The sequence below is a fragment of the Taeniopygia guttata genome, chromosome 2 (assembly GCF_048771995.1).
Source record: "Taeniopygia guttata chromosome 2, bTaeGut7.mat, whole genome shotgun sequence".
NCBI lineage: Eukaryota > Metazoa > Chordata > Aves > Passeriformes > Estrildidae > Taeniopygia > Taeniopygia guttata.
This window is the reverse complement of record NC_133026.1, coordinates 68890432-68918100: the sequence shown is the minus strand read 5'-3', so window position 1 is coordinate 68918100 and position 27669 is coordinate 68890432. Positions and strand designations below refer to the sequence as shown.

At 39.0% G+C, this 27669-nt stretch overlaps 2 long non-coding RNA genes across 13 annotated transcripts in view; one reads left to right on the top strand and one right to left on the bottom strand.

Moving 5' to 3' along the window:
* The window catches only part of LOC115493779 (uncharacterized), a 399735-nt gene that overhangs the window by 52412 nt on the left and 319654 nt on the right, over positions 1 to 27669 (top strand). Inside the window, exon 3 of one of the 12 annotated variants that reach the window (XR_012053939.1) lies at positions 25682 to 25783. The exons of the other annotated variants lie outside the window; for them this stretch is intronic. This is a non-coding gene — a long non-coding RNA (uncharacterized lncRNA). The remainder of the gene's footprint in view (positions 1 to 25681; positions 25784 to 27669) is intronic. 12 annotated transcript variants of the gene reach the window in all.
* LOC140682332 (uncharacterized) lies at positions 1702 to 23868 on the bottom strand. The gene is made up of 2 exons (XR_012053927.1): positions 11552 to 23868; positions 1702 to 10672 (listed from the first exon to the last, which is right to left on the bottom strand). It is a non-coding gene; the product is annotated as an uncharacterized lncRNA (long non-coding RNA).

The window sequence follows — 27669 nt, the reverse complement described above, 5'->3', positions numbered from 1 at the left end:
CTTGCTTATACATAGTTTTTATTGTGGTAGTTCCTGACATATTCACACATATAGTCATATTTACAGACTATTTATGCCACAGGCAGCCCCAGCCCCATTGAATGGCACCTTTCATTTTATGCTCCTGCCTGAGTAGCAGAGGACATGGGATAACAGCTTTTGCTGGACTGCTTCTACTCACCCTCTGTAGGCAGGGAAGAGACACTGAAGATCTTTTTCCAACAGTTCACTCTTACTTAACAGAAATGAATCTGTTATCTACTTCTCTTCAAATTCCAGGGTACAGATAAAGTAAAGTATCTGAATTCCACGTTTTTAGTCCTGCCCTTTTGTCAGGCCATGGCCAGCTCATCTGCAAGTATGGAGAAATTTGCAACTAGAAGCCTAAGGATTCTGAAGTCTTTAGGGCACAGTCATTTTCAGACAGTTTTTTGCCAAGGTCTGCCTTTGTCCTCCAAGAGGAAAGGTGATAAGAGCTCTGTAAATTTACCATCAGCAGATTTTGATTGTTGGTGGTTCAGGAATCATCTCATTCTAGGAAGGCTTAGCACTGGATAGAGGATGTGTTCATCCAGCCAGAATACTTTGCCTTGTAGTAGATCCTGTTACTTATTTTCAAAATGAGGATGTAACCAGTGTAAAGCAGGAATATATAAAGATACTTGTGAAGCCTAGAAAGTTCTGAACTGGACGTTATGCAGCTAGCTTGGCTGAATAGGCTAAAGAAAAGGAAAAGTTCTGTGTGGGGAGGACACCACTTGGTGAAAAAAGGGGCAGTTTGGAAGGAAGTGAAAAAATAATTATGAAAGCAGTGGACAAGAGGGATGTAGCTGCTGGGAAATGGCTGAAATGGGGGAGTAGGTTTGTTTCAGGTGCATCACATAGCAAACTTTGACACTACAGTGAAAAACTAAGGCTGAGTTTACAAGGGAAAAATTTAAGATGCTATTTTGATGTGCTCGGAATTGGGACTGAGTGCGAGATGCTGTCTCCTGCTTGCCTACAGAGCCTTCCTTCACTGAGGTGATGTTTTTGATTGGATATTAAGAAAAAATTGTTCAATGAAAGGGTATTCAGGCATTGGAACAGACTGCCCAGGGAAGTGGTGGAATCACCATCCCTGGAAGTGTTCAGAAGATCCATAAATGTGGTGCATGAGGTCATGATATAGTGATGAACACAGCAGTGTGGGGTTAAGGCTGGACTTGATCATCTTAGAGGGTTTTCCAGCCTTAAAGTTTCTATGACTCTCTAATATGGCTGACCAAATGCAGAGGTAAAATAAAGTAAAAGTAGGCTATATAGTGTCATTATAGGCAATGATTTTGGGGATATAAACAATGACAGAAAGCACTTCTGTATTTTACTCGGAAAATTACATGGCCTTACAATAAAACCTGGCAGCAAAGTTACTTCTCTCGGCTGTGTAGAATAGACTTGGCAAATCAGAAAGGTAAGCATGCTGTTTTCTGCCAGGAGAATGATCAGAAGTTAGTCTGTAATAATTCCCTGCTTTCCAGATAGTTCATTAAAATTTTTAATACTTAAAAGCAGTAATAGCTTGGCTTGATGTTTCTGGGGGAAAAGTACAAGAAAATACCTACTTCAGCTTTTCATAATAAGTGCTTTATAGTAAGTGATTTACATGTTTCTAGTGTGTTATTTTTTGCATATCAATCATAAAAATGAGGATGGGTAGTATTTTTTCTTGACTTACACCTGCTGTTTTATTAAAAATGCAAGATTAATTTTATTCTTTAGTGGCATGCCTCTTCTTTCTTGGATATGGCCTTCCTAAACATCGGGAAGATGCTCAAGAATTTCCATACCACATTCCATTTGTTTATACATTTGTGCAATATGTTGTAGAAGTACAAAAATAATCAAACAATACTAACCAAAACAAAAAAAAAATCCATCCCAAACAATAAAAAGTACCAGCTGAAAAGCCCCAGTCATTTTTATAGGCTTTTCAGAACTGATTTTCAGAGATAAAAGTGAGGAAAGAAATGTAATGCAGCAGAATATTCTGACTCCAATAATAGGTGTACTGAAGCCTCAATGTTATATTTAGGATACTGGGGATACTCTCAGACATTTATTCAGAATTTCATTCTGTCTCTGAACTATAAAGTCTTAGTACTCACAGCAACAGCCACAACGGTGTGCAGCAAAAGGAGAAGTGTGTCCCACCACTAGACCATACCTTCACAACTGAGAAAAGCTGATTTTTGTGGCATGTTCAGGTGCTCAGTAAGGCTGCATTATTTCAGTCTGGTAGAGGGAGTAGATTCCTTAGTCAAAGAATGTCTCTTACTACTTTTCTTTCTAATGCTCTATTTCTCTGTCTGTATACATGTGTGCTAATTAGCTGGCAAGACCAAAATATGTTGGAACACCTGGATCTGCTCTATAAAATTCAGTTTATATATGGGCTTACTTTGGAGGGAGGTCTGAGAGGGTACCAGTGGCAAACCAAGATACATTTGCTCGTTGCTAAGTGTATATCAATTTTGAGTCTAACTTGTGGATCTGTCTAACACAGACAATTAGTGGTGGAACTTGAATATCCTTTATTATTCCCTTTAGTTGAGAAATCACATTTTAGAACAGTTTGTCCAGTAACTATTACTTGTAAGAATGTATATGTAATTGTTAGTTCTATATTTATTGATATGTGCTTAGTGCTGTGTTTCTCTACTGAGCAGTGAGAGTATTTTAGTATCAAAAACTTAGCATAAGGGCCTGTTTTCAACAGTGGTTTTTTTTTTTTTGAGTAATTCTTCATCCTTCATATTGTACATAAAAGGTGAAGAATTATTAAAGAACCAATTTCAAATGTATATTTTTAATTTAAATGCAGTCTGGAATGGCTTATATTTTCAAAGACAAGGAAATAATCATCACTTAGCTAGGATGTGTGTTAACATTTGCACCAGGCATAGATTTTTTTTTTTTTTCAATTAGCACTCCCTTAGAAAACCTATTCCCCCAGCTTTTGTCAATGTGCTGTAGGAGAAGAAGAGCAAATAGATTGGAAATGCTCTACAGCTCAGGCTCCTGGGAAAATGTAACAGGTGTTACAACTCAGCTGGGTATGAGCTTTATAAAAAAGACCCTCTCAGACTTTACCCATAGAATTCCCTTTCCTAGCCAGAGCTTCAAGTAGGAAGAAACTAATGACTTCATTACCATCTCAATTATGGGAAATGCTTCGTCCAGACCTGAATCATTAAAGGAAAGGTATAGCACTCTGCATGACCTTACAAGATCAAAATGTTATTTAGAGCAATTCCATTAGTCAAGGCTATAAACCTGAAAGAACACACCCTTTTTCGCTGGCTCTTAGGCCATAAAATGTGTGTATACGTCATGAGGAGCAGGGAAGGAGGTGGAGGCTCTAGGGGGGAAGAAAAAAAAACATATTCTGCACTCATTGTGCAGCACAATTTCCTAGGCTTGCTTGTAAAAGCCTCCACTTCCATCTCTTCTTCCCTTCACCCTGTGTTGTAACACGTTTAGTGGCTCTTGTCGTTCTCACTCTTCTTGGGGCTTCTTAATTGGGTATGATACTGAAGCCAAGAACGATGTCAAAATTTCAAACCATACAAAGTGAAATATATTTTTTAATACTGTAGTAATTATAAGCAACTCCTTTTTTAATTATTGAATTTATTGAATCTTTTACTAGCTTTAGAGAAAAAGAAGAATATCATAATATACACAAGACTGACTTTGGGGTTATTTTCATTTTCTGCATTATTAGTTTTGCAGCTATGAGGAAAAGAAACCCTGCTTGGTTAAGCTGTGGTTTTGCTAGCTGTCTGGAATTTCTTTTCATAATAATAACACTAAATTTGAAATGCTGGTGCAACAATCTTTCAGTAGTAGTACAGAATGTTCACCTTTGGGATAATTTTAATGGACTTGTTTAATAAGGAAAAGCTAAAAGCTTTTTTCCACACCAACTGCCATGAAGTATTTTCTCTCTCTGCACAAACATACCTCTACATGTAAAGGTGAGTGTAAGCTAACAGAAAAAATTTATTGTGGCTGCTTTAGGAAAAGAATTGCCAAAAGAAAATAGAGGCATGTTGCAATGTTTTGGAGGTTTGAAGTCTTGGTGTTGCCTACATGTTTACAATACCTGAATCTTGTGCCCAGAAGGCAACTCTGTCTTGTGCACCAATCCAGTGACACGAGTAGTCATTCTGGTATCAATGTGCATGCGAAGAATGTTGGTTTTAGTATCACGTGTCTGTGTTGGTACTTCTTGGAAGAAAAGCCTTTAAAAGTCAAGCCTTGTCCACATAGTGCAGGACAGTTTACTGCGGTGTCACAGCTGGATGTGTCTCTTTGAGGTTGTTACCAACGCATTCTGGCCTCTTCTCCAAAGTATTCCTACCCTCTAGTAGTCCATTTCTACACTGAATTTTTACAACACATTACCATAGGTGTTTTAATGATCCTTTCTTGAACAGGTTGAAATTGGAGTTTGAGAGAAATCTCACTGATATTCTTTCATTAAAACCCTGTAGGATTTAATTTCCTTCTTGTTGCCCCATGACTCTGATTGCTTATTTTCAATCCAGTGATCACCTGGTTTTCCCAGGTTCTCTTCCTCATCCTTTTCTAATGATAAACTTGTAGTTTCCAAAATAGCATTAGCCCTGAACCATAAGGCCTTGGATTTCATAGTATTGAGGTTCACAGCTATCTGGTGCTTTTAATCCTCAATGGATCCCAGTTAGTCCACCCCAAAGAACAAGTGCAACAGACACCTCTTACTTCCCATAAGAGTACAGCATGTGGTGGTTTTGTAACCTCACGCTTATGCCTTGTTTAGGCTACAGCTCCTAGGCAGTGAAGCTGGAAAATTCTGTATACTTACTAATGATAACTTTGATTAAAGGAAGTGGGTCTTTGGGCCTGAGCCTCCTACAGCAAGCCTGAGACGTGCTGTGTTATGCAGGTTAGGTTAAGCTGGCTGTAGGAGCAGGATAGTTGTGTTACCAGGATGTTGTTTTCTGTGTAATTACCTGCTATGATGTTGCACTTTGATGCTCAGCTATAGTCCTAGTGTGTGTCTTTATAATTAGGCTTTGCTTCCAAAGCCCTCTCATTCTGTAAGAGCTGTTCTGTGTTTTATCTCTTAGGTTACTGTGGTGGGTGGTGGGTGGCAGGCTGTTGTGTTGAGTTCTCAGAGAAGGATGAGAAGGCATATGAGCTAACATCTATCGTCTCCCCGAAATATGCTGATGTGACAGCTTCTTGGACTGAAAATGCACGCTTCTGGTAGAATTCTTCTGTCAGGAAAAGCAAGCAGTTCTGTCATTTAAAACCAGCACAAAACAAAACCCCCTCTGAATATTGATTTGTGATGTTAATTTGTTTTATGAAGAAAGTAGGTGGGTTATTGTGCGGAAACGCTGAATGGACTGTATGCTGCTGTTTGCAACTAAGAACAAAAAAAAAAAATATTGCTTAGTTTAACCTCTGAAAGCCATAACAACCCTTAGGAAAACCACACTGCAAATATTTGCTGTTTGGAGCACTGCTGAAACAAAATATTCAAGAAGAGAACTAGAAAATTGTTAAGTATCCATTAAGAAAAAATGCTAATGGAGCCTTAATAATGGAGCACCACTGTCCTAGTTTGTACCTCACAGTGGCCTCTATCCAGACAGCCAGGAGGAATATCCTAACAGGAATTACTTAATAATTTTTCAGATAGTTGAAGCCCAGATGCTTTCATCCTGGTATTTTCCAGTGAATTGGTTTTGTGCACCTAAATGCAAGTAAGTTGCCCTTCTGGAGCTTCAGCACGGTTCTATGTTTTGAATGTATCCATTTATGCAGCCTTGTTCTGATGAGTCCATTTTGAGGGTGATGTGCCTTACAGGGGAAAGTGAAATTTTAGATTTTTGAGTCAGTGTCCTTATCTGTCCTTGCAAGGCATGGCATAGAATTGGAACTACTTGGTAACAGCTCAGTGACCATTTTGCAGAGTAACCAATAAGATAGGTGTTCTCTAATTGCCATTTGATTATTTCTATTGAAAGAACTTTTCTCTTGATATCAATAAATGCATTGCTAATTGTCTTGCTCTGCTTGTTTGCAGCTTGCACATTTTTGATGCTGTTTCTCACAAATTATGTAAAAGCACCATTGTTTGTTTTGTATGGTTAAAAATATTGGTACAGCCTGTCTCAGATCATATCACTGCTTGAAAGGTCTAGAACATCTGCACAGAATGCTAATATCAGAGGGCTTTAAAGGGTATGTTCTTCATTCCAGTATTGGTCTAAAGTAAAGACATAATAGCTTCTTTGCTTCTTTTCCACTTGTGAACAGATGACAACAGTCTTTTCTTTAGCAGTTTATTGTGATGTGTATTAAAAAAAAACCCCACAAAAAACCAAAACAAACAACCACATTTAGGAGAGTCTAAGTATTGACTGGGGTTTTTTTCTAATCAGGATAAATTTATGTATCTGTGTGTAGGATCGTTAAAGTAGCTATTTTCCCTTCACCTGATGATGCTTGCAGTTTGTATTTCCTGACACCAGAAGTTCATTGTATTTAATAAGCAACTTCCTATTGCATTAGCGAATTTCCATCTGGTTGGAAAGGTACCTGATTCTATTACTATATTTGTCTTCACGGCTGTGATGCAAAACATAATTTGCTTATAGCTTAGTAAATATGCTTAATGCAATGATATGTACATCACATTACCCACAAAAGGATTTTGTGCTGTGCAGGGTACTTCTGAATTTATGAATGAGCAGAGCAGGAGCAGAGAGGGGAGAGAGTGGCTGCTTCTACAAGCCTGGTGATGTCCCAAAATTTTACAGAGGCTACAGCAGGAAAATGACATGGTAAAAAGAGGAAATAGTATTGGTGTCTGAAAATGTCAGTACTGTCTGTTTGTGAGGGGGACAGGGGTAGGACCTACATTTTACATGTGAGAACAATTTTTGAGAGGTATTTGCCCTTTGGAAAAATAGAGAATGCATGGGATAATATGACATCCCCATGAAATTTTACTCTGTTACAGTTTGGGAAAACAGTTTATAAAGTAAATATCTAGAAATTAGTAGCATTAAAAAAAAAATCTGTTTTAAAGCCACAGAAAAGGCTGGTGATGAACTGAGTGAAGTGTTAGTAAGATTGGATTTTTAGTGCCTGAATTTTATCCATCTCCAAAAACCTCAGCAAAAAAGTTATCTTTGTGAATTGTGTACCTGGTGGCACAGTATACATCATGCTTCTCTCTGTCCCTTTTAAATATGGAGTCTAAATGAGATGTGGATGTCTTTACTGACCTGCCTGTTACATATGAAGTCTGTAGTAGACAGGAAAGGAAATGGTGTCAGAAGTTCAGAACTGACTCCCCGAGACATTTACAACAAAATCCCTTTTGGGAAGTGCCATACAGAAACATTCCTGCTCCAAAGAACATACAAACTAGATGGGAGGAGAGGGGGATGAAAAATGTTGCCTTAGGGAAAAGGAAATTCAGTAGCAGAGTTTGGGTCTTTATAACAGAAAAACCCAGGCTATATGAAATCATATCAGCCCTTGCTATCAACAATAATGCGGCAATTGCTGGCTCATGGTTTCTCCAGTGCATGGAAAAACCACAAAAAAGCTGATAAATTATTTGCTATGTGTTTTGCCACCACAAATTAGTGCATGATGAGGCATCCTGCAAAAAGCAGTGTTTGTCTTCATGAAGATGTGCAAGTATATTTACCAGAGTACTAATGAAGGGTGCTTGTGAAGGAAATGAAGCCTCAAGTGTGTATAATTATGTCCCTTTCCTTCCATGATGGCTGCCAAGTGCTAGACAACAAGAGACTGTCACCTATAATAGCAACAGGGATTTTGATTGTTTTCTGCCATTTGCTCTGCATATTGAAAACCCTGTAGGAACCTCTTCTGTAGAAGATGATAGGTGTCAGGCTTAAATTCAAATATACACCCATGTTGTTTTCAAAAATGCATGAGTTTAAAGGTATAAGTTGTACTGGGTATGTTATACCACGCTGAGCATTTGGCATCAAGAATGTCTAAAGAATTAATGTGAGAACTCTAAATACATTCCAAAATCTGCTGTTAAATTCATTCTTAATTAGGATCTAAGCAAAACTAGCGTATTCTGGTTGCTTTGAGCTGGGACTGCAAAAGAAATGTATGGTAGGGTCACTTTCTGGGAAGGGAATGCCTGCTTTAGTTGTCAAGATAAAGAGCTTGGAGCCTATCTCGGAACAGCAATGTTTGACAGTTTTGACTGGAGTTTCCTTCTTTCGTCATATGTTTCATAGAACAAACTAACTCTATATAAACTCTATACACTAATGAAATCCTGTAGGATGTCAGGTTGCAACTGTACACCATACTGAGAAAGGAAATAGCTGCATGGGAAAGCACATGATGGTAGAGTTCAGAATTTGTCCAAACAGATGCATGTGTTGGCTGCACCACTGAAGGTTTGAAAATAAATCAGTCCCAGAAATGAAGTAATGCTCTTTCGTTCTTTGTTAGCAACTAGGTACTATATGAAGGGCACAGTAATGCAGTAAAAATCAACTATTCCTGTGAAAGAACTATACTGACAATCTTTCCTGATGAGGACAGGATCATTAGGATTTTTTTTCTCTGTGGGACATGATCCTTCTCTTGCTGGTGGGAGAAAGAGGGTGAAACAGTTTGGGAAAAAAGACAACTATAAGCCTGTTGCAAATTCTGGTTTCAACCATACACGGCCCTGTGTGTTCAACATCAGTGTTTATCTAAGTGTAATTATGTTCAACTATCTTGTTAAATTTTTTCTTCTTTGGTCTTTATGTTAAACTGCCACTAATTATATCTTTTGGGTTAAAACCAGTCAAACTGAGCATCTGTTATGTTTGTGAGCAGCTGGCTAATGCATCTGGGCAAAACTATCCCTGGATGTGAAGAGAGGTGGAGGATGGAATAGTTAATTGCCTGAGGATCAGCTCACTGCCACTGGGGAGGCTGGTCTGTGCCTAAAGCTGTTCTATGGTGGGTCTGCTAAGAAACCTGGCGGGCAAAAGAGGACAGTGTGAAGTGTGACTGTGATGCTGACCACCAAAGTTATTGCAGAAGTGTGCTTTAGGAGCCAATAGTCTGCTTTTGGGACAGTGACTATGGTTTATATGTATATATAGCCATGGATTCATAACAGCACATCTAGTGGAAGAGTATTGGTGCAAGAAATAAAGAATTTCCATTTTGTCTGGAACTGTACATTAACAAATACCACAAAGGCTTTATTAATGATCATGTGGGTGGAGAACTGTCAGCACCTTGATATAGAATTGCCAAGAGTCATCAGAAACAGAGTTGGGAAGAAATGGAAACTAAAAAGAAATGACAACTGAGTTATTAGCTTCCTTCTTCTTGGGCTTGTGATAGTTTAACAATTTGGGAACCAAAACCTCAATCATTCAGCTGATAAACATTGAGTTAATTTCAACTAGTTTCTAAAAAACTGGAAAATGGCTTTGAACACTTGCTAGATTTTTACAGAATGTTTATCTTTTTGAAGGCATTGATAGGATTTATGTCAGTCTGAGAAAAAAGGGGCCCTTTGCATGGAAAGGGAAACTCGCATCAGCCCTATAAACTCTGAAGCTCAGGTGTATCAGAATTAGGTATTGGTGTGTGGTAGATCCCCACTGTTGCAACATGCATTTATTGCCTCCCACCCCTGCTTTCCCTGAAGATAAGCTGGTGAAGCATGATTGAGACAGAGCTGACTTTACATCCCTGCCATATCCAAGAATATGGAACCTCTGCAGCTGATAGCACAACTGAAAAATTGGTACCTTGAGTGCATTTATATTGCTTAGTACAGTTAACAAACAATCTAGATAGATGTAAACTATGGTTTTCCATTCTGTTATTAATCTCAGAAAAAAAAAAGTACAAAAATCAGGGTTTAGATGTTTGGGTTTTTTTTCTCATAAATTGTGAGATTTGCTGCCGCAGTCTAATTTGTTCAGTAAAAAGTGTTACACTCCAACCCACAGTAAAGAAGAATCTGGAGCTTGTACGACACTCTTCAATGTGTTGGTAGGGAAAACATACATGGCAATTAAATCTAATCCAATATCACTTTTTTTTCCCATTTTGTTGTTCTTTTCACTGTGAGTCAGTCAAGGCATGATTTACTTTTTGGTTATCAAAAATGAGAACTTGTCCCAAGGCCTGGTGACAATTATGTCTGCATTTTTAATTTCTGTTTAGGATATATGATACTTAGTTTTTTTCATGCCTGTCCACTCTCTTGCTGAGTGAAATTTTGGGAGACTTGAAGTACACGACCACTGTTTGTGCAGGTGAAGGCAAGGCTTGATCTGGCCTGCTTTTTGTCTCTTGTTTGAGTTCTCTAGTTAGAATTGCAGTGGGTTTAAATGCCACTATATACCTTGGCCTTTACTGAATGAATTTCTCATACACTTCTTGTGCACAAGCACAGAGATGATGCTTATGAGTGCCAGGCTACTATTTTGGTGACTCTTGACTTCCTCCTGGGCCTAACCCATGTTCATAATCACATTTACAAGGGTTCCTAGTAGTTTCATGAAATTTCTGTGGAATGCTCCTGGTGACTACACCTCTTGCTTGGCGCTGTAGAGCTCTGGAATGAAACACAACAATTATTTTATCTGAAGAGTAATATGTGCAAGTAGTATTTAATGATTGCCCTCCCTTTAGAAACTGGAACCTTTACTGAAATTCAATCTTGAATGTCAATGTAATGGAAAATATAAAGGGAATTCTATTTCTTATGTTATATATGACCAAAATGCAGGAAATCTTACTTGCTGATTCAACCATTGATTTGCTTCTAATGCTAACCAAAAACTCAATGAATGTGGATCCATTGCTCTGCACAGAAGGATGGAAAATAGACAGAAACCAGTAACACAGCTAGCAGAAACTCGGTCATTCTGGCATGTGATAATCTACTAAGCTTCGCTCAATTTCCTTCCAGTGCAATTAATTATTTTTGTTTTTGTCATGAGAAAATCTGTTGTGATAACTTCTTTTAGCAGCTCAAAATGTAACAGCAAACTCCATGCTGGCATGACTTCAAGAGCAGAGCTGTGCCAGCAGATAATTTGGCCTAGATTATTTTTAAGAAGGTTGTCAGTCTTGTTTTTCACTATTACATGCTTACTGTGTTAATATCAAATATTTATTCTACTGCTTACAGCTTTAACTCTAAACAGTTAGTGGAGTAATCTCTCGACCTCTGCAGTGACGAGGATGACCCCTCACACAGAGCTATTTGAAAAGGAGAATGATTCCTCTTGTGAAATTCTTTTATTTAAACTGTGTTACTAGAAATGTCAGAACTATGGGTTTTTCATTCAAGCATTATCCTTTTTGCCCTTGCTGAAATACTTAATGAAATTCTTGTATCACAAAACTGGTACTGAAACCTGTGGCTGCTCCCTCTTTTTTTTTTTTTTTTTTCCCCTCCCCCCCCCCCCCCCAATAGTAATTCTCTCACCTGAATACATATGCACATAGGAGTATGCATGCACAAGCAGTCAAAGACTCCTCTTAGCTTCAGAAGGGTGAAAGAGGAAACATTAACATTCCATTAACTGCAGGGTTCACACGAGGGGTCTATAAAGAAATCTGGCTCGGGGTTCCAGAACATGTTGAGAGAAAACCATAATAAAACATAGGTGCTTCTTACATCACTCACTAGCTCACTGATGTATTTGTTCCCTGTTCCCTCCCCCCTGCCTACAACCTCTCACATCTCTTTGGAACACAGACTCCCCTCCCCTATAGGAAGTCTCATTCATTCATGTTTTGAAGGAATTTCTTAATTCTCTTTCAGCAAGCTTACCACCATCCGTGCCCCTTTTCGTTCCCTCTGCCTTTGCCAGAGAGAGAGAGAGGAGTAGGGCCTGCCCAGATGGTTGAGGACCAAAAAGAAGGAACATTTTCTCATGCTTTTAAAAAGACCACTTTCTTTCCTGCCTAATATTTAGCTCCTTCAAATGCAAATGGAGAGGTTTCGCTCCAAGGTTAGCATAACAATTATGGGAAAGCTTTAAATCTGAAGCATTTGTTTACACGATGAAAGGAGTGCACAGTCCAAAAGCTCTGAGGCCAGGGCTTTTCAGTAGCTATTTTCTGACTAAGTAGTGAACTGCAAGTCAATTTTAGACCACAAAGAAAACCAATTTATATCAGTGTGTAAGCTAATTTTGGAGGGAGTTCTACATTATAAACGATGGTGGGGTTTTTTGGGTGGTTTGGGTTTTTTTGGGTTTTTTTTTAAAGTGACTGTTACTGCTGTTACTGAAATAAACTGCTGATTTTCCCCTCCTCCAACCTTTTGCATCTTGCTATTTAATGAGTTCCCAGATGTCTCAGATGTTAATGACCGCTCCCCTTGCCCTTAGAAGAAGGGATGTATAGGATCTGAGCAATCAGTTTCAGAAAAATCCAGGTGTGTGGCTGTCCAAAAACTTACTAATGCTCAGGAGTGAATTTCAGGTGGTCAGAATAACTCTTAAATATGTATTTTCCTATCCTACCTTTTCTTTGCTTTCCTCATTGCTACTCTATAGGGCAAGTTCTTCTTAGCAAACTCTTCACTGGTAAAATCCTCTGGAGTGACAGCTCCTGGGATTGAGTGATTCCATGGATGTTGCAAGACACTTCTATTGTGAGTGGATTTATATTTCTCCATTGCCATGCCTTTACTATGCGAAAACTCTGAAAAAAATATCAATGCTGTATAACACTACAACTGGATGCTTCCATTTCTTTCATTGATTAGAACCTTTCTCCAGAAAAACCTCTTTGTCACTGTTCACGCTGACTTTCAGTAGCATCAGATTAGCTGTAAATCCTTGAGTATTTGCAGAATTTCTTCTTTATAAGGCTGGTATAGCAGCAATGTGAGGCCCTTCACATTGCCTTGTGGCTCGCCTTTGGATGCTCCCTGGTAGCTCTATATCTTTCTTATATTGTGGCACCTCAAACTGCCTCCAGTACTTGAGGTGAGGCCACCCCAGCCCAGAGCAGAGCAGGAAAATCCCCTCCCTTGCCCAGCTGGCCGTGCTGTGCCTGATGCCCCCCAGGACACAGCCCTGGCCCTCCTGGCTGCCAGGGCACTGCTGACTCAGATTCACCTTGACACAGACCAGGACCTCATCAGCCACAGTGCTGCTCTCCAGCCTTTTATTCCCTGGTCTATATACACAACCAGGACTGCCTCATCCCCGATGCAGAAGCTGGCACTTGCCCTTGTTAAGCTTCATATGGTTGGTGATGGTCCAGTCCTCTGATTTGTTGAGGTCTCTCTGCCAGGCTTCTCTCCCCTCGAGAGAGTTGACAGCTTAACCCGAATTTGATGTTGGCAAACTTACATAGCATTCCTTCGAGTCCTGTGTCCAAGTCATTAATGAAGATGTTGAAGAGAACTAGGCTGAGGATGGAGCCCTGCAAAACCCCACTAGTGACCAGTTGCCAGCCTGATGTTTCCCCATTCCCTACCACCTTCTCTGCCCAATTTATGGGCCAGTTGGTCACCCATCACCTAGCCTAGTTGCTCAGCTGTGTGCTGGTCACTTTGTCCAGAAGGATACCGTGAGAGACAGTATCAAAAGCTTTGCTGATTACATCATCTGGATTTCCTCGGTCAGCTGGGTGGGTTGAATGCAGTTGTTTAGTGAGCAAGGTGGCTGCTTTCTCTCAAAAGAACCTTTGTACAAGTGCCACAAAACCCTGCAGTGCTGTTCTTACTGCCATGAGCTATATATTGAGAAGCAAACACTCTGGTTCATTCCGCCTATATTTTTAAGAGGGTAGAAAACAGAGAATCTTAGAAGCATAGCTGGAGGGCCTCTCAGTATCTCTCTAGTCCATCTCCCTATTATCTGGCAAGTTCACCTGTAACAATGGCTTTCCTGGCAGATGCTTGTCTAACCCATTTTTTGAAGCCATGGGATATTTATAACCGTTAATTCTGGCTCCTAAATGCTCACCTGACTTGTCTGCTTCTGTGGAAATAGAAATGCTATATTAGTATGTGTCAAGGAGTGCCTTGACTCTAGAAGAGTAAAGATCTAGCTCTACAGGTAGCCCAGCCATATCCCTGTTGTTCTGGCAGCAGGAGTGGTGTGTGATACCCTTTTGATCACTCACAAGGCACGTGTTGTGCAATATTGAGTAGGACTCTGTTGGCGTTGTTCCCTTTTTTAGTGAGTAAATTGTTTTGGTTGATCCTGTAGAGCAAAGAATGGAGCCAGTTCAGCTACTGGCTCCAAAGTTTATAGCTCTGACAGGCACTCCTCGTTTCTTGTACCTGGAAGCCCCTGAGGTTCACTCAGCCCACTGTGTGAACTGGCCATATGCGAGTGAACTAGAATTTGAAAACAGTAAATCTTTGTTAATGTAGTGCCATGCTGAAGCTTTTTTCTAAAGGATTCTCTTTGAAGTGATTAAAGTTCACTGGGAAAAATAGATAAACTATTTTTAGAAAAGATATGCAACTCAAGTTATTTTATATGAATGCCATGTAATACACTGCTTATAACTTGCGCTCAGAATGGATTAACAAAACAATCTGTCACACAACTAGCAACAGCTAATAAGATACATGATACTGACTCATTTGTAAAAGAGTCACTGTCTTTTCCCTTGCTTTTCATTTCTTTTATTGTGTTTATTGGAAATCCAAGCTCCTAATACAGGTGAGTTAATGCATAAATCCACTATGGAAGTATTTACTACTTAGGTTCCTGGTTGGGATGCTTGGGGTATATTTATGCTGTAAATGGCAAGAGAAGCTCTGCAAGTGTATTAAGGTCTTAAGCTTTCTTAAGACTGCTTATCCCACTTGTGGCTGTAGGCAAGATCCTCTTTCCTTTTAAAATGTGTTCAGAGGATCTTCTCCAAGATATGCAGATTGTAATGGCCTTATAGGAGCTATTGTAAGTTGCCATTTTAGCAATTTCTAGTGTGAAGAGTTAGGACATAGGCCAGCCTACTGTAGATTAGGAGGTAATATGAAGTTTTCTAAGTTTTATTTTCAGCTTGGCAGTGACATCTTCAAAGAAACAAAACAAAAAACCCTCCCCCCATTAAAACCAGAGGTTGCTAGCTCATTGAGTGTGATTTAAAGAAATGCTTACAAAACCAGATAGCCTTCCTGTCATTATAATGCTGAAAGCCTGGATATTTTAGACCTTTCTTTGCAGCAATGGATAGGTTATACAGCTAGTTTTTAACCTCTTAACCTCTTCACCTTCTGAGTTGGAACGTAAAACTGCTATAAAGCCTTCAGCTATGATAGTGGCTATACGTAAGCCCATTTCTCCTGTTTTAATACGGGTTCTGTATGTTAATTCTCTGGTAATGTAATCAAGAAAGTGCTGGCATTCAGAACCAGCAAGTACCTAGTTCTCACTTCACCTCCTGACCATAATGAATATAAAACGTTGATAGTAATAGAGTGAAATGAAAAACTCCTTCATCTTGGCATGCAAGAAATTTGCAATCACATTTTGATTTTCAGAGTGCTGCTTGATTGCAGGTTAATGCGTGGGTAGACTGACCACTCTTGCAGGAGCAGTTGTTATTGTACTAACTGTGTGAAAAACAAATTTCAAATAGAAAGCCTGTTGCATGTTTCTTGTAACTCATTTTAACTATCACTCTTTTGGTGTCTCGGTACTACCAGCTGCTCTGAACTCTTCAGGGTTTTTACTTCTTTTTGCATCTTGCAGGAAGGAAAGTGAATTTTATTATCAACTGAAAGATCATCTTGCTTTTGTTTCCTTTATTGTCTTCGAAGATGACATCCCTGATTGACTTGGTTAATTTTAAAATTGATATTTTGTGCTTTTCAAAGCAAAATTAAACTTGTCATATTTCCAATCTACCTGAGAAATAACTTACACTCTATGCATTGTATGCAAATCCACTTCTGTTCAGGCTAGATTTATATTAGTTTCCCTGGTTTTAACATACTAACTACATTCAGTTTCTGGTATTGGTTTTGTAGTGAGATTATTGCTTGGGCTGTATTTTCTAGAACTGTCTAAATAATAGTAAAGTGAACTTGTATACTGTACCATTTGCCTGAGATCAGATTAAGAGCGAAATTCTAATCTTAATCTGGTTTATTAAGTAAAATTAAACAAAGGTAACAAAGCATGTTCCTGACCTGCTCAGATCCTTTTCTTCTTTTCTCTTAATGCTCACTACTAAGTGACCAAACAAAAGGGGAAAAAAAGGAACAGCAATCTCGGGCCCATGTTTTGGCTTTACCTAGAAATTTTTTGTCAGATTTTTGAATTTGCCAAAGTGCTGAGCTTGTTTTACTTTGAAAGCCAGGAAACGTATGTTTAAGGTTATAAGTGGTGATTCTGGTTTTAGAGCAAGTTTTTGCAATGCAAAATGATTTAAATGAGCTTAAGATAAACTGCAAATTGCGGGGGTGGCAGGGAAGAGGACAAGTGTCCTACTTTTCTTGTGATAGGTGGGTTTTATCAAACTGACCTTTAAGATGTTCTTCTAATGCAGGGAAACATTTCACAAGATAACTGCTTTTGGAGACAAATCCTATCTGTAATCATGAAAAAAATGGGGCTTGATTTGTGATGAGAGAAATTAAAAGTCAGATTTTAGCTTTATATATTTTCTAGTGTCAAAATAGTGGGAAATGGCTGTGTACTCCCCAATTAATGGATGAAAACCATATAGACCTCTCTTGGATGACACTTGCTGTAATACCAGCAAACACTGTTGGGATATAATGATAGGCAGTGCAGGTAGCAGGTAAATACTGTTTAGGAGTCTTCAGCTGTCCGTATTGAAGGCTCTCTGAAACGCCATTTGATTTGCTTGTGTTCTGAAGTGTGAGGCCACATCTAGTGATGTTTGATCTTTCTTCGACTTTAATGTATTTCTCGAATTATCTGGGAGTCTTTAATTATGGGCACTTGACATTTATTTTAATTTAGGACATCTAATCCTAAAATGCCATGAACCAGTGGTCTACAAGTCTTGTCTGTAGCAGCCCAGATGCAGTCATTAAAAGCCATGTTCTGCAGTATTCCACATTTCTTGGGACAGAGGGATCAGAAGTTGTTGGATTTGAGCCCCTGAGTCATATAACAGGTTTGTCTTAGTAGTGAAAGGTCAACAAACTGTGTCTGCAGCCCTGTTGTTGTACCAGTCCTTCTGTCTGCTCTACTGCCTCGTGGCAGAGGCTGTTCCAAGATTATAAATAGAGAAACAGAGGTGCTGACTTTTGAAGCTTGTGTGGAGTGCAGCTAGAAGTGAAATGAGGTCTTCAAGTCTTATGCCAAGAACAGCTACAGACGGATCAGAAAACTTACTTCCATAAATTTGTCTGTTTGCGATTACAGGAAGCACTGATAGCAAATTGTCAATTTATGGTGCCTAATATATGGATATCAGCACTAAGTAGACGAGTTGCTTTTGCTCAGTAGTCTTGAAGGCTTTGGAGATGTCTGTTGCAATTTTGGTAGGTAAAAATCTGTGCTGTTCTATGGTAAAGTTTTGTTTCTTTGTGTGTTTCCAAACTAATATGTTTTCAGAGAGCCATGAATAGAGCCTACACAAATAACCTTTATATTCTGCCAGTTAGTTCATGCTCATCTGGTCCCACCTTTTGCCACACACAGAACAGTTGCCCATTTCCCCCAAATCCTAGTGCTGATATTCAACTTCTTCAAATACCAAAATAAATTCCATAAGTATCATAGTGAATTCCAATTAGGAAAGATTTGGATGACAAATTCTGTTAAAAGCTTTTAAAGGATATGGTAAATGTTAGCTCACAGACCACCAGCTGATGTTAATGTGTTAGAAGAAAAAAAAAAAAAACAACCAAAATGTAGAATGTGTTAGAGGAGGAACATCTACCACTGAAGAGGATTTCTCTTAACTTATAGTAGGATTTTATCACCATTTTGGTCAAATTTGTGGCAACGTGGAACTTGCAGTATTTGCCACTAACAGTATATGTACACTAGCAAAGTATGGAAATGAGATAACAAGCATCATTATTGGTGCAGCAAATACACCCCTTGATTCAGAGCTTCATGTTTTATAGTAGATTATACCAAGCCCAAATCAAACACGCTTAAGCCTCTGAAACTGCCAGCTTGCTGACCAGAGTCTAAGACTGTAAATCTGTTGTGAAGTGCTTCTGCACTGGGTCCCTTGTTGTTGGATTTTAAGTAACTCTGTTCATTCAGGCAGAGGTGCACTGCTGTCATTCAAATTATATTTTATTTTGGCCAAATTGACACAAAGTTGCTTCTCATCCTGGATGATGTGTAGATCGGCCAAAGAAAAACACTGTGTAAAGAAGATCAAATATTTCTTTTTCCATATGCAGATCTCTTATTGCTAAAATCCAGGAAGGAAAGATTAGGGGCCGTATTGGGGGTGCTGGTGAATGAGAGGCAGGACGTGACCCAGCAGTGTGCACTCCCAGCCCAGAAAGCCAAAAGTGTCCTGGGCTGTATCCAAAGCAGTGTGGTCAGCAGGGTGAGGGAGGGGATTCTGCCCCTCTGCTCTGGTGAGACCCCATCTGCAGGGCTGCATCCAGCTCTAGAGTTCCAGCACAGGAAGGTCCCTGACCTTTTGGAGTGAGTCCAGAGGAGGCCAACAAGACAATTAGAGGGATGAAATACCTCTTCTATGAGAAAAGGCTGAGAGAATTTGGTTTCTTCAGCTCAGAGAAGAGAAGGTTTTGGAATAACCAAATTGTGGCCTTCAAGTACCTGGAAGGAGCCTACAAGAAAGAAGAAAGGGATTATACAAGAACATGTAGTGGCAGGACAAGGAGGAATGGATGCAAACTGGAAGAGAGTAGGTCTATATCAGATATTAGGCAGAAATTCTTTACTGTGAGGGTGGTGAGGCACTGGAACATGTTGCCCAGAGAAGCTGTGGATGTCCCATCCTTGGAAGTGTTCAGGGCCAGGCTGCATGGAGCTTTCAACAACCTGATGAAGGTATTCATGTCCCCAGCAGGGAGGTTATAAATACATGATCTTTAAGGTGCCTTCCAAACCAAGCCATTCTGTGATTCTAAGATAATCTACCATGGAATGGCTTTTTACAGATTTAAATCCTTGCTTTAAACAAGGATAAACATAGTCAACTTGACAATATGCCTGTGGAGACCCAGAGCAATCTGCTGCTTTGACTCAAGTTATGAGAGTCTGAGGACTGGATTTGTGTATTTGCCTGGAGTGAGGCAGTGTGAGAATTCAGCCTTCATACTGAAGTGTCCTAACAAATGGTCTCCCATCAATGTTGCTGAATCAACTTATACTCCAGAGTAATCAACATCAGCTAGTTAATGAGTGAGCTGTGATAGCCAAATGAAAATTTATGTGCTCCCAAATATTTTTCATAACTCTGGAAAATGGACAATAATCTAGCCTAAGGACTTCTGTACACAAAATACATCAGGGAATTGGACAGTGCAATTGGTAGACTATCCATGTGTTGAACTCTGCTCTTAGAGAATTTCAGCTTTTAATCCTGAGTCTGAATTTACCTGTGAGATTTCTTTTATCTTCCAAAAAAAGAGTTCTGGGTGAGTGAATCTTTGTAACAAGTTTTTAATATTTTATTACCACACACTATCATTTATTATGATTGACTTGAAGTTTGTAGAGTGTGATGCTAGAGCTAAATTGGCATCTGCTCAGAGTGATTGTATAATAGATCAGGGAAGAGTAAGTGAAGTAGAGCTAACATAAAAGGTTAACTTTGCATACCAAGCAAGCTATCCAGGACCACTTTCTTTGCATGACTTCTTCATTTTCTCAGATAACCATTCATCAAACACTGGGCTATATTGTTAATCCTCTTCTCTAATATTAAGACTTTTTTTTATTCTAAGCATGACTGTTGCTTTTCAATGCATTGCAACTTCATTTCCCCTTTGCAGCACCTTATAGTCTCGGGAATTTCAGTATTGTTGTCTCTTATGTCTAGAGGTGAAAGTCAAGAACTCCAGGGACTTGATGACTGCAGTACCATCAGAGGAGAAATTCACCTTCAAGGCTAAGGTTTCAAACAGGATAGTGTGATGAGATTTGTCTTGGTGCTCTGTCTGCAATTTAGCAATACACTGAGCATTATCTGGTCTGGTGGGAGAAGTGAATTTCAGTATCTTGGAATATGGTGTTATTTCTTATTTTAATGTTGTGTGAAGATTCTCAAACATGTATGTAGAAAGAAGCCTTTTTGATAAAGTTACATATTTTCGTGCTGCAGTAAAGGACAAGAAAAGAAAGTAAAGCGAGCCCAGCGTTTGTGTAACGTGGATTCCCACGGTGTTATTCAAAGCAGTGTAAGGATCTTCCCCTGCTCTCATTTTCTACTGTCATTGTTTTTTAAAGGTGAATCTGGCAGGTTGTCTGCATTCTGAGAGAGCGAGCCCCTGGAGACAAGTGGCTTGTTTTGAGTGTGGAACTCCATGAAAGAACTAATTCCTTTCATAGCACTACATCTTGCCTACAACTTACTTTTCTAAATAGCAACTTGTATATTAAAAATAAAACACAAATTAAAAAGACACACCAAAACAAAACCAGAAAACCACAAAAATTCTGCTACAGCAGAAATGAAGGTGGGAAATTTATTTCTTGGTTCCATTGTGGAGAGATATTTTGATGTCTACCTCCTGGCTTTATCCTCTTTTCTCCCCCTGCCCCCCGCCACTATTTTTGAAAGCAACCTTTTACTTTCGGCTTGCCTAGCAGCATCTGATTCTTGGCCTTTCCCACTGAATTGGGACTTTGGTTTTACCCTGTCAGCAGGTAAATGGCCTTAAACCCTTCATGATTTTGTCAGGGTAAAGTGGAGCTGAAAAGCATTACATATGTTCCAAGTTGAGAGGCAGCTCTTTTGCCATGTTCAAGTGGGTCTTTACCATCCCCCACTTCTCCTTCTATTAAAGGGCTCAGTCACAATAAAGCTTTAATCAGCTTCATTGATTTAAAGCTAATTTGCACTTGGCTTCAAGGCTAAGGTCTGTAGCACAAGCTGAAGACCTTTAAATCAGAAGCTGGAATGAAAAGCCTTAGGTATATCATATTGTCTGCTGTGCAAAAGAATAGCAGCTCCTGAAAACTGCAAATTAACTATAAGAAAAAAGCACAAAGCAGTGTTTTCTTGTGTGTTAATGTAACCTCAGCTTGCTGAGTTACACAAGCTTTCCTATCAACATTTCTGCTTCATCATGTAAATTAATAGAGTCAGCTGAATATGTTTTAGCTCTGTGATGTCTTAAGCACTCAGATTCTGGTTGGTTTCGGTTGGATTTAACCTAATTGCCAAACTGATTCCCATCAGTAATAACTTAACATTTATTTGTCCCAAAGGGGGAAAAAAAGTCTTGTCTGTATTATGCAATTAGGAAGGTGGTGAAATATTCAGTGTATGCCTCCACTCCAACTTAAATTCTTTTGTTAACTTTATCAGATAAACCATAAAATATTAACCAGCCTACTGTCTGAGCATGTGTAAGCTGTATGCTGCTTATCAGACACTTTAAGGTGCTTATGATTTTTAACATTGACTGCATGGAAGAGACTGCATTATCCTCCATTTTCAGAATCAGTGCTCATGATGAGGTTTGGTATACCAGAATGTGTGCTTCCAATTTCTTTAAAGCATGATTACAATACACAGGAAAGTGTCATTGCTACAAGCCTTTATTAACATTTAAACAAGTAGAACAGAAATAATCTCTTTCCTTAATTTGTCCTTTCACATTGTTTTCTGATCATGCTGAGCTATAGTTTACAGTGCTGCTTCCTGGAATTTTGTAGGTAGTTGCAAGTCTGGGACAGTCTAAGTTATATATGGATGTTGCATGCATCTAGTTTATGTAGAAGGAGATAGGTGCAAACTCCTCAACTAGATTAATGCATGACTATGTAAAGTCTTGTTTGGTAATAACCTTACATTTTGCATCAAGATGTCAACTTTTTGTAAGTTTGATGTATAATCAAAACTGTAAGGAGTGTATACTTTGCATTGTGGCTGCTTGCAGTTGCTGTATTTTGTTATATCCATTACGGAGATCATGATTTTCTGAAAGGTTCTGTCCTCTTCTGTGTGCATGGCTTTGAAACAATTTATGAGCTCACTGCAGTGATAGAATTCCAATGCATCCATTAAAAAAGTGATTCTACTTTCTTGTCAGGTCTGTGAAGTGGCCTGAACCATGATGATAAAGTCAAAGCAGTAACTTCTCTATAGAAATTCATACCTTAAAAAAAAAAAAAAACCAAAAAACCCAAACTTGTACGTTTTGCAGTCAGAATTTGTGTGTTGTTATTGAGAAAATGACAAATAAGCTGCACTTAAAGGTTGATGGACATGGATGCACTTAGAAGAGAAAAAAACGGAACGTGTGGAACGCTGCGGGAGTGTTTCACACTGGCTGCTCACATATCTGCAGCAGGGAGGTGCAGCATTCCTCACCTGCCCTACACATTTATACACGTGGCTGCTGGAGCCACACAGAGGTCTCACCGGCTTTTCCTGACCTGGCACACCAAGCTCTGCATGTCAGCTTATACAACTCTAAGTGATCTTGCCCTGTCCCATCCTTTTCTTCTCTGTTCTCCTGCACTGGATTATGTGACACACATGGGCTGCAGCCAGGCAGAGTCTGCTTTTCATCAGGGCTGCCTGCAGAGTGCTGTTGGGAGGCTGGTGCTCCCTGGTACAGGCACTGGCTCTCCCTGGGAGCCCTGTGCCAGACACAGCTGCATCCACCTGATTCCAGAGCACAGCATTGTGCTGCCAGCCCAGAAGCTGGGGGAGATAAAACATTGAGGTGTGTGATGACACAATAGGAGCTTCATCTGTAAGGAGTGAAACCGGAGACGACTGCATATAGAATATGTGATGCTGTGGGTATTTAAAAAGCTTTACATTGCCAGAAATTTGAGACAAATATTGCATGGGGAATAACAGGGATCTGAGTGAGAAGCCTTTATTTCCAGGCAGTTGGTAATAGACACTCCATCCCAGATTACATTTGTTTAAGATATTAATACCTGCTAGATTTGGTGAGATATTATGGAGCTTTGTCTGAAAGTGAAGGGCATTTTATATGCCTTTCTTTTTGACAGCCTAGCACATATGACCTTTTGTCCTCACATTGATTAAGAAAATTTTTTATCATACAGAAATGACTGTTCTCACAAACTATGCATTGCTGTGTGAACAGTCTTATTGGATAGCCTTTTCATAATGAAAATTTTGCAGTGTGTGTGAGGGGAAGGATTTGAACTGTCAAAATGTCTCACAATGATATTTTCATACCTTAAATCTCCAGCTTTACTTACAGAAGCATTATCTCAGTAGAGGTTGAAAGAGAGTTAAAACAGGAAAACAAAAATAAAATTTTTTGTTATTGTGATTTTTCTTCAGGCTTTTGACTTTTTTTTTTAAATTTTGGCTTTTATCTGAAGTAAGCACCATTTGTTAATTATCAAATTTTCTAAAGTTAGAATTATGAAAATATATATACTGAAAATGTTTGGAGCTTATTTGTTTTCTTTTTTGAGCAAATTGGAAAGTTATGCAATACAACAAAAAATAATAATAAGGAATAAACTACAATGAGACAAGGCTGCCTCAGAAGAGTAAAACAGGCACCAAAATAGTCAAACACTTTGAATGGGCTTTGTGTAAGTATCCCAAGTATCTGTCTCCGAAGTCCTGATTCAGATATCTTGGTTAAGATACTTGTGGGTGTTATTTTTTTTTTTTTTTGGTCCTATTTTTTTGTGGTCTAGCTGATATTTGAGGGGAAGCTCTAAGCTCATTAAAAAAAAAAAAAAAAAAAAAGAAGCTTCAGAGCCAGTTGCTCCATTTGCAATATAACTAATATGATATAGACTACCTAAGTGATATAGACTTACCAAACTTTGTCTTGATTATTGTAAGGCAACTACAGTGCAAACAGCAGTTTAAAATCCATTCAGTTCTCTAACATGGTCTACTGCCAATGTGTTACCAGAAAGCTCTTTCTGCTTTTGGACTTAATGCTGCAAACAAGTGAATATTTAATTAGCCTCGATGCCTCTTCTAGTGTATCCTCTGAGAGCAGGGTAACTCATATATGATAAGTGGCTGATGTTAAAGTCTATATTTGCTAGGCTTCTCTAGAAATCTGCTTTAAAATTACATTTGGTACAAAATCAGTGATTTACCTCTTTCATGAAATGCCCCAAACACTTCTCAAAACATCTAATACACTTTCTGATGTGTTATAAAAATAAGTGAGGAGGAGGAATAAGGAGTCTCAGAGATTTGTTTTTAGTTGGCTGATTTATTTAGGCTGGGGATACTGTTGATTCAGTTTGGTTCAAGAATGTGTATATATCCCTTCATGTGTGAGAACTTTGCCTCAGTGAAAGTATGTAAGGACATCACAACATAAAAGCTGAGAGAGAGGGGCAGACTAACAGACTTCTCAATTTGGTACTAAAGTTCTTAAAGTTTGTGATTTCAACTTTTGGTTATGTTTGGCTACCACTGCCTTTGAAGTTGTAGAGAAGACTACAGAACATGATACATTCCATGCTCTATGGAAGAAGGAGGCTAACATTGTTTAGAAAGATCTCTTTCAACTTGGGAATGTTTGTAACTTGTTGAGGTTTGTGATTGCAATGAACAGTACTCACATTTAAGACCAGGAGTATATATAGACCTGTGTCACATAGTGACTGTGGTATATATTTCCAGTGGGATGGAGGAGCTGCAACCAATAAAAGACTAATTTTATGACACACTTAGCCTCCTTTTCCTATATTTTTGGAGTAAACAATTATTTCCTTCATTTTGACATGTATCAAGGGCTAATAAGAAAATCAGGTACTTTAAGTCTATTGTCAATGCTTAATCTTAGCCTGAAGAATCTTGTCTTCTGCAGTGAATGATCAAACTGACAGGTCACATCAGGACACCTGAGTTAATCATTGAATCATAGGAGATATCTAGTTGGAAGGAATGCATAAGGATCTTTGAGTTCAACACCCTGCTCCTCACAGGACTAATCCTATGTTTAAGTGTAGCATCCAGATGTTATTTGAACTCTGGCATGATGCCATGACCCATTTGCTGAGGGTCCTGTTCCAATGACTGATTACCTGTCAGTAAGGAATCTTCTCTTCCTTCTCCTAATGCCTGATCCAAACTTCCTCTGGTGTTTCATTCCAGTTCCTTGTGTTCAGTTGGTGGTCTCTAGTGAAAAACTGCTGTACTTTTGCTTAGCCTTTCTCCCTGGAGCCTAAATGATTGTGCCTCTCCTACCTTCCCGCACTGTAACTGGACTGCAAGGAAAACCTCACACGAGCTGGGGGTGGTGTTGGTGTCTTCCAGCTTGTGGAAGACCTGTAAATGAAAGCATTGCAAGGATGAATCCCTTACTACAATACCATATGCAAGACCAGAGCTAAGGGAAAATTAGGAGACTGTACATAGTTGTACAAATGTTGAAATGGGTGCTGGGCTAGACTTACTTTGTTTTAAGCATTATTGGAGTGTGTGACTGAAGTACAAACTAATTATTGAATGTCACTCATTGTTCCTTTAGGACCACATCTAAGATCCAATGTGCATGGCAGTTTCTGGAGAATATTTTGTGGTGGCTTTCTGGATAAGTAAAAATGTCTCCTGTTGCTGGTGTGAAGAGTGGGTGAGCTACTACACTACTGATACTTTATTGCTCTTGCCATTTAGCCAGTTCATGATGACTAAAATGACGTGTATCTTAACTGAAGATAAAATAAGTCCTCCCACCATTAAGGACTTGAAAAAAGCCACCAAAATTATTGAGATAAATGCCCACTTGCTACAGTGTTTGTTGGCAAAGGTGTGAAATCCTTAGCTCTGCTTTGAAAAGTTTTCCCTCTAACACAAAAATTTGCCTGTTAACAGACTGGTTTTGAATAAGTCATCCATTTTGCAAGGAGTGGATGTTTTTGGCACTGGTGTAGGATGTTGAGTTGAAGACCTGCACAACAGCATGGCATTCCTTGGCTCTGAGCGCAAGAGAACTTGTTCTGTATTAGTCAGACATAGGCAGCCCAGTGTACTTCATGCTTATTGATTCACCTTGTTGATAATTGCAGCATACTGCTAATAAATGAATCTGTGGAAAACTAATCCTCCTATATTGTAGCTTCATAGTTACACTCATTTAAGTTCAATTAAGTTCAAAGGGCACAGGAAGGCAGTTTATATTTTCTTGAAAGTTTATGTTCTTTACTATCTGCAAAAGGATGATAAACTTTCAGAAACTTCACCTATTTTGTAAGATTAACCTTTTTAATTTTCAGTATTTCATACCTACTTGGTTTTATATTTTATGTGAGAAAATTATACAGAAATAAGAGGGAGGGAAGGAAAATAACACAAGGCTTTATTGTATTACTTTCCCTTTTACAGAATCATATGATTCATGCAGAATGCTGTTAATCACAGTGTTCCTTTTCATTGCAAATCCCATATTAATGCATCCATGCTATTTGCTGCAATCACACTCTGAAGTTTTCTTTGGTTTCATAATTTACTAATTCACTTGGAAAAAACCTGCACATTTTTGTAAAGAACCAGGAGTCAGACTTTTTTAGGTATGCTCAAAGCTTACGTCCCAACCCCAAACCACAGCCTCCTGCACTGTCAGTTGTGCTGATACAACTATTTGTTGGGCCAAGGACTGTTAATCTGCTCAGTGAGCTGGTTTCGTTCTCCTCTGAAAGGGAGTGTTTATTTTTAACCCTGATCTGACTTGCAGTACATGTCTACAAATCATTTGTCAGCACAATGGGTGATCGCTAACCACAACTTCAAGGGGGCCTGAGACTTCCAGAGTGTGGAACACAGAGTGGTTGGATGTCTAAATAGTTTCAAAAGATTTGTACCTCAATGTCTGCCTTTGTGTTTTGAAAGAATCGGAATAGGTACAAAAGTTCTTGTTTACCAAGCCATGGTCTACTGAAAATAAGACCAGGAGGAAATAGTGACGCTAATGTTTACCTGGTTCATTTCTCCTTCAAAGGACTTAGCAAGCAAGGTTTCAATAATGATTTACAATATAGTGTTAATTAAATGCTATTTTGCTTGCATCCCAAAAAAGGAAAAAAAGAGAAAATAAGTTATTAGCACACTATTAGAAAGAATTCTGTAGGGTCTCTCCCATGTTGTTCTGATGTACTTGAACGGCAATATTCCATCAGACTCTGTTGCCTAACCATGAATGGTGATGTCCAAGGGTATCTGAGCCACCTGCATGGGTCTGTGAAGTACAGCACTGGGTGCGTGGGATGGCCATGCTGTCTGGAAGAGGGAGGTAGGACACTGGCACCTACAAACATCACTTTGACATCTGAAACAGCCCATGACACCTGCATGTAGGCACTTCAGTGTCTTGTGTAACTTGTGACGAGAATGAGGCAGACAGCTGAGTCCCGTTAGGCACTCACAAGGCAAAGTGATTTCTGTCAGCTTTGTACTTCATTCCTACTATTGATTTGTATCAGAAAAAAGCTCAGTAAATGCTCAGATGAGCCACAGCTCCTT